Source organism: Schistocerca serialis, chromosome 2 (assembly GCF_023864345.2).
Source record: "Schistocerca serialis cubense isolate TAMUIC-IGC-003099 chromosome 2, iqSchSeri2.2, whole genome shotgun sequence".
Lineage (NCBI taxonomy): Eukaryota > Metazoa > Arthropoda > Insecta > Orthoptera > Acrididae > Schistocerca > Schistocerca serialis.
The window spans coordinates 350,382,210-350,389,942 of record NC_064639.1 but is presented as its reverse complement, the minus strand read 5'-3'; the positions used below and the strand labels follow the sequence as shown (position 1 = coordinate 350,389,942).

Sequence of the window (7,733 nt, the reverse complement as noted above, 5' to 3'; positions counted from 1 at the left end):
TTCCTTACATTGTATTAAAGAATACAGTTAATGATACATCACGGGAATACCTAATGAACATTTACTCAATGTTTACGAAAAATATGGTTATTATAAGTAATTAGGCTTAAAACATCAAAAATATGTCCGAAAGAACAGACACCATATTCATATAAGTATATAGTTTTGGCAATACTGGCCAAAACCTTCCGCTTCTGTGCGGATGCACACATATTACCCGAACTCTTATGGGACTTGGTAAGAATGTCTTCCACGAGTAATGAGTGTGTTGGGTAGGGACACTACAAATGTAGTGTGTGGACATACAAGGTGAGAATGTGGGTCTCACGGGAGGCGTGCGAGAGATAGTCCCTGCAGTCGCTTTATACTCTGTGCCCTCGGTGGCTCAGATGGATAGAGCATCTGCCATGTAAGCAGGAGATCCCGGGTTTGAGTCCCGGTCGGGGCACGCATTTTCACCTGTCCCTGTTGATATATATCAACGTCCGTCAGCAGCTGCAGGTATTGTAACATCCACGTGATAAATTTTTGGCTACAGTGCGACGAGAGGAAATTATGCCTCTAACAGTTATAAACATTATCTATTCGACGTATGAAAAAACAGTGAAAACTTATAAATATTAATTATTTATATAATATTCTATGATATAATTGGACAGATCGATGTGTATTATACAAAGACAATGATAATTGTAATTTCCTTTTATGACCTGCGTTTGTCTTCCTTTGTTTTTACCTTTTGTTGGTTGGCTTTTGTAAGTTGCGGACGCATATCAAACTAAGGTCTGTTAAGAAATTGTAATTATTTGTTAATTATAACTTGAAAATAGAGTTCATTATTATAATAAATATGAGTGAATAATTATTTGTAACTTTAATCCCTCTCTCAGTAAGCATTATCTGTTAATTATTTCTTTCCGCTGCAACGAGCGGAGCCATTGATGATAGCGACTTGTATCGCGTTTTTGTCTGAGTTTTCCTTAGAAACAAATCAAATGTTTGCTTGATGAGGTCTAAATAGTGCACAATATGAAAGTATAGTTTATAGAGTTCAATAATCATTTCAAATACTTACTTATTTGGTCTAACAATAGAAAGTCTCTATCAATTGTCTGCCGCCATCTTAACAATTATCTCAGCGGCAAATTCAAATTACGCAACTCTGCAGACATAAATGCCGAACGTAATGCAAATGTGTAAAAATAAATGTGCACCGGTTGTACCGAACTTATTTTAATGAAAATGATTCGAACCAGATTGGTTCTTTAAAAACAGTGCTCATAGCACGATCGTTATAACAAACTTTTCTAGCTGATGTATGGAGCCGAAATTAATTACGCACGAGTTGCGAAGAATATTGTTTCAGGTAACATATGTCAGTGTTGTGCGTGGCTGATATTCGGTGGTTTTAATGATCATTTTGCAGAAGATAACTGTTTCCATCATAATCCATAGTTGTATAGAATCCGTTGTATGAACTGTGATTTAGTGACACTTACTCAACTTACAGACAACACTTTAACACGACGTTAACTTGGAGTTCTTTAGCAACTTGATCAAATCTTTAGCCGGGAGAAAAATTATTTAGTAATTACTCAATGTAATAATATAAGATTATCATTTCCATTCACAAATTAGTTAAATACCAAACCACTGAATAACACAGCGAACGCCACAGTATTAATATATAATTATAATTTCGTTCTAGGCGGCTGCAGGTCATCAATGGTGTCTGTTTTTTTGGATATGTCCAAAAGAACAGACACCATATCCATGTAAGAGTAAAGCATCAATTGGACGTAATTTTGCGTGATATACCTCAGGAGGATTTCCAACAATTCTGTCAATCAATACAGAGCCGAATAACTGCTTGCATAAGAGTCAGAGATAGACCAAAGCATTGTGGAGTTACTCAATATGTGAAGGTCTTCCGCTTGAATAAATTTTCCATTTTTTCTGAAATTGTAATTATTTATTTGTCTGTACATGTACATCACATCTACCGATTTCCGTCTCATTCGGATAATCCCTTCATGGTACGTCGTTTTCTTACCTTGAAGTGTACTAAATGCACACATTCACTCAGACTTTCTCAAAATAATAAGAAAAACGACGTAATGCTTGCATAAGACAACTTCTACGTGCATTCTGTAAATAAGTGTTATAAGAACTGCGCCTCGTAATTCTCTGGATATCCTTCAAATATTTCAATCAATATTAACAGTAAATAAATTCAAATAACCGTCCTGGTAAGGCTAATATCAGTACGTCAGACCGCTAAGTATACATTGAAAGACTGACCGGACATGTTCAAATCAAATATTCATTAAATGGTGCTGGCCCCCAGACGCTCCTTGCTCTTAGACGCTTTGTCATGCTACTGTCAACGTGAACCCTGCTACGGCCAGGTACTTCTTTCCCCAGCAAGTTGAATTACTGTGTGACTGCGTGTTATTTTACTACAACTGTTTTCAGACATATTAATAGAATGTTTATCCCCCACGTGAAGCTCAATTCTGTCGCTCAGCAACATTTTTCTCACATCATCCTAGCATTGTTACTTAGTTGGAGCGAATAAAAGAGGCCCAAGGGCGGACGATACAGGCGGACCGTCAAACGGAGGAGAGATGAATGCGGTATCTTTCGAGCAACGATGCGGTTGCAAATGAGGAGATCCACTGACATGGACGACTTTCACAAGAGGCAGATTTTTCGACTCGTTTCCTGTGAACGAGGATCTCAGAAACGGCAAAGCTGGTCGGCTGTTCGCGTGCTACTGTCGTGAGCATCTATGGAAAGTGGTTGAAATACAGCGAAACTTCGAGCAGGTGACATGATGTTGGACGCCCACGCTCCATGACAGAACGTGGAGATCGCAGGTTTGTCTGCTCTGTAAATCAGGACAGACGGCGATCTGTGGCGTATGTGACGTCAAAGGGCAAGTGCGTAGGAGACCATCGTTCAGTGGACACTATTTAACGGTGTGTTCTGCATCAGATGATCCCTAAATGTTGCCAACTTGTCCCAAAGATATCGTCAATTACGATAGCAGTGGGCATCGTCAATATTGAACCGTGGATCAATCGAAACGTGTCGCCTAATTGGATGGATCACGTTTCTCGTTACACTAGTAGACGGTCGTATCCAGAGACACCGTCAAGCGGGTGAACCGCTGCTGGAAACATGTACCGTGCCACTGAAAGGAACCGGTAGCGGCAGGAAGCAGTCGTTTTGTACATATGACTGCTTGGCTCTTAGCAGCATTAAATTTGAGCCTCCATTTCGTGGACCATCTTCCTAGCGCTTCGCTCGCAAGCTGGAGACGACGTCGCATTTCTAATATGTTCTTGCTTCGGACGAGTAGCGCCGTGTCGTCGGCATATAGCGCCAGCGACACTTGCGCCACCCGCGGCACTCCAGTCTGAATTGGTCGTTGGGCAGACACTCCCTCGTCCAGGCGCACGTGGAAAGTGCCTTTTTCTAGGTATGATTTCAGTAGCACCCCATGTGGCGTCGGGACCCCGTGCACAAATAGTTTATACACGAGGCCGTCGTGCCACACCGACTCAAATGCCCTGGAAACGTCCAGGAACACTGCCCCTAGGTATTCCTGGGTTTCCAGGGCTCACATGGGTCTTCCACGAGTCGCAAGTGTTGGTGGACTGTGGACTGGCCCATGCGAAAACCGAACTGTTCGTCTGGAAGGAGATGTTCAGCTTCCACGTGCCTGAGGAGCCGCTTTGCACATAACCGCTCGAATACCTCTGAAAGCGTGGGCAGAAGGCTAACCGGATGGTAGGATGCCGCCAGACGAGGGTCCTTGTTTGCGTTCGGGATTGCTACCACATCCGCATGTTTCCACGCAGAAGGGTAGATCCCTGTACGCAGGATCACGTTAAAGATGTCTGTCAAGTTCTGGTAGGCCTCTGCTGGAAGTTCGCGAAAGAGGATGCTGATGATGCCGTCATCCCCTCCCGCCTTTTTGGGGCTGAGTGTCCGCAGCTGCGCGGACACTTCTTTCACAGAGATCGGCTCTATGTCATCTCCCTCTTCCCTGGCTGCCAGGAAGGTGGGTAGTTGTGTTTGGACTAGGTGGACATATTCCACATCCACAACGTCTTCCATAGGCGTGAAAGACGCCCCGAAGTGGTCAGCCAACACGTTCGCCTTTTCATCCGGGTGACTGATACCGTCTTGTCCTACCATAATAGGTGGGACACGCCGCCGACGTCTCAGAAACCACTTCGCAACGCGCCAAGCGTTGCCGTCAGCAGAATCTAGTGTTGCCACCAGCTCTGCCCATTCCCTGTTGCGGTGGGCCTCAACCGCTGCCTTGATCTCGTGGCGCATGTAGTTTAGGCGGGCTTTGGTGGGAGGATGACGTGTCGGTTGCCATTCTCGGAAGAGTCTATTTTTCTCCCTAATCGTCTTCCTGATTTCTGGAGGAAGGTGATGGGAGTGTACCGGTGAATGCTGTGGGGGCGGCAGAGAAGCTGCCTCCACAGCCCTGAGGAGTTCTTGGGTGAGGTACTGCAGGACAGCGTCAGTGCCGACTGCAGCAGGATCTGGTGCATCTTCCAAGAGAGAGAGGACCTCCTCTTGGTGGAGCTCTCTGTTCAGGCACCTAAAGTTTGGGCGATGTGGTGGAACGGCAGCACTGATGATGTCCACGTCTTAGATCACTGGCATGTGATCAGAAGACATTGCACAGCGCATCGAGGTGGAGATGTGTTGCCCAATACCCTTGATTCAGGCAATGTCCATCACATCAGACAAGTGGCGAGCAGGGAAGATTGGGTGCTCGTATGGCCTCAGCGCTATAGCACCATTTCTCTGGGCAGCCTGGAGAAGGCGACAGCCACTGGCATTTGTGCAGCAGGAGTTCCATTCCGAGTGCTTCGCATTAAAGTCACCCACATTGAAAACCTGCCCACCGACTGACAGTAGGGCGTTGACATCCTGGTTGGAGGGAATCACGCTTGGGGGCTTGTAGGCCGCTACAAAGGTTATCTGACCTATGGCTGTGGACACACTGACCAACGTAGCTTCCATGGCTACGAGGTCAGGGAGGTGGATGGAGTGATGCCTCAGTGTGCGCCATGTGTAGACAGCCATCCCGCCTCCAGCAGTCGGCCTGTCAAACCGATAGCAGGCGTAATTTGCTGCTCAGAGTTGGACGCCAGGCTTAGGGTGAGTTTCACAGACAAGACAGATGTCAATTGCCTCTTCCTGCAGGAAGTTGAGAAACTCACCTTGCTGCCTCACCAGACCATTTGTGTTAAAGCCGCAAACTGATAGGCCTCATATATGGGGATTATCCATTGTCGTTCGGGGCTTGGACAGTGTTGGCCTGGAGGGCCACCATGACTGCTTGGACAAGTACGGGCAGTTGTTGCAACATTGAGTTTAATGAATGCAGAAGTGCACTCAACTGGGTTGTGTCCACGCTGGGATTTATGGGGGGCTCTGGGAAAGCCCTCAGGGTAAATGCAGCCACCAGTGTTGGTGTGGCAGCTGCCACGGAACCGCCGACCTGCGCATCTACACGCGTGGATTGGGCGGGAGGGTTGGGGAGGGGGCATTTTAGGCTCTGTCTGCTACCTTGGGTGTCGGCTGGGGACAGTTTGGGACCAGCAGTGGCAGTTGGCAGCGAGTTTGTTACTGCAGGCGCTTTTGTGGAGTTGGGGGGGGGGGGGGGTGGTTGTTGCTGCCGCTGGCGGGCTGTATCTGAGCCCTTTGCGGCTGCAGCATAGCTTGTCCCCTGTTGGACTGGGCGTGACGCTGCTCTCTGGCCACGACCACGACGATTTGTTTTCATAAAGAGATTGCAGCCACTGTAACTGGCTACATGAGGTTCGCTGCAATTGCAGCACTTGGGTGGCTCTTCTTTTATCTTCTTACACTCCCTGCTTTCATGCGATCTCGCACATTTTACACAACCGGCCAGCATCGTGCAGAAGTGAGCCATGTGGTCCAGGCCCTGGCACGAAAAGCACTGGGCCCTACTTCCTTTTGCCCTGAGCGGCTCGACTTCGATATTTACCATGGGTACCATCTTTAGCTGGAATATGTTACGCACCTAGATGCTGTCGACCAGAACAACAAGGAACAGTGGCATGTCCCTCCATGTCCTGGGCGATTTCATGAGGCCCACAGAGCGTACCCCATATCCCAAGGTGGCGAGTTCCTCCTTGAGATGGGATGTTCCATACTCATGGGGAGGTGTCGGAAGACTACCTTCAGGAGAGAAAGTCGCTCTGCGTCATGTGTGTAGCAGAACAGCCCCTCATCCCTAATCTTTTTCATAGTTGCGCAGTAGTCTTCCATGTTAGCGAGCATGATGCCCAATAACTCACACCCGCCTGTTTTAACTTTGGGCGGTGTGCATACACCATCAGAGAATTCGTCTAGGAAGGCTCGAAAGGTATCCTTCCAAAGAACGTTTATTGGTGGAAGGGCCACCGTTTTCGGCTGCACGGTTGTTGCGTCCATAGCCTCGTAATCTGTCGGCGCGTTCTCGAACGAGTTTGCTGTTGGAAGCGGCTGCACCTGCTCGAGCTTCCTTACCCGAGCCGTGTGCCTCCGCTTGGGGACGACAAACCCCTCTTCGTCTTCTTGGGCGGCGTCGTTGTCAATATAGCGCCCTCTGGGGCACTTGGCTTCTTCTTCTGCTGCGCTCTGCCAACAGAAGAAGTGTTTGCGGACATTTCATCGTCATCCGCTGGTCTCTTTCTGGATAGTACAGCGACTTCCATGGCCTCCTCCTCTAGAATGAGTTGCTCTAGATTTGCCTCTGGAATGTTCGCGTCCTCGCGAGTTTCTGCTGGTAGGTCAGCAGCCTCTTGATTGGCCTGTACCGATGTGGCGGCCAGCAGGACAGTGGCTACTTGTGAAGCCATGCCTGGTGGTGTCCTCTTGTTTGGACACACCTGGTGGTGCTACTTCCTTCAGAGCCGTCTCCGGCAGGGCAGTGTCCTCTTGTTTGGACACGCCTGGTGGGGCTCCCAGCAGTAGCTTGGCCTCTTCCCTGGCTGCACCTGGCAGTGTGGCGCCTAATTCATAGCACATAAACCTCTCGTACAGCTTCTCTGCGGCCTCACGTTTGGAGGCTGAGGCGGCTTTGGCCATACGGTTCATTACGGCAAATAACTCGACCCCCGCGAGAGGGGGGGGCAGAGGCATCGACCGTGATCGTGGCCTGGTTTACCGCGGGTTGTGGGTCGGACGTTGCCACCGCCAGAGCGCGCCCTGTCGGGGCGGAGTCCTCTGTGACCATCTGTTCGCCGTTTTTCAGGTCCATTGGTCCCACACAAAGGGAGTCCTGGATCATGGCTTGCCCTATCGTTCTCTAGGCGTGACGCAAATCGATTCCTGAATCGGTTTGTGTCGCAGCCAGTGGTGAGGTACAGACAACAGTTTCGCCGCTAGCGCACTCGCAAGCGAGTCGTCAGCAGTGGAGAGTCCGCTGCAGCTTCTGCCACGCGGTCGTCGTTGACCAGCTTGCCTTGACAAAGGTGCGCGGGCTAAGGCACGCGAGAACGAAGGCGCGAGTGGGACAAAGCGCAGCGTGGAGCATAAGTGACCTGTTGCTACGGCGGCTCAGCGCAGACTGCTGAGCTCCTGAGGGCGGGTGTCCATCTTAAATCCCCTCTCCCTGCGAAGCGTTCTCTCTGCGGTCCGCGCCCGTGGCCGTGTGTTGGCGGTCGCTGAGACACTGGCGTTGGCGTCTGTGG

At 49.0% G+C, this 7,733-nt stretch overlaps 1 non-coding gene across 1 annotated transcript; it reads left to right on the top strand.

Annotated features, from left to right (window-relative positions):
• The first annotated feature begins 373 nt into the window (after nucleotides 1–373).
• Trnat-ugu (transfer RNA threonine (anticodon UGU)) lies at nucleotides 374–448 on the top strand. Its single transcript has one exon. It is a non-coding gene; the product is annotated as a tRNA-Thr (tRNA).
• The last annotated feature ends 7,285 nt before the right edge of the window (nucleotides 449–7,733 follow it).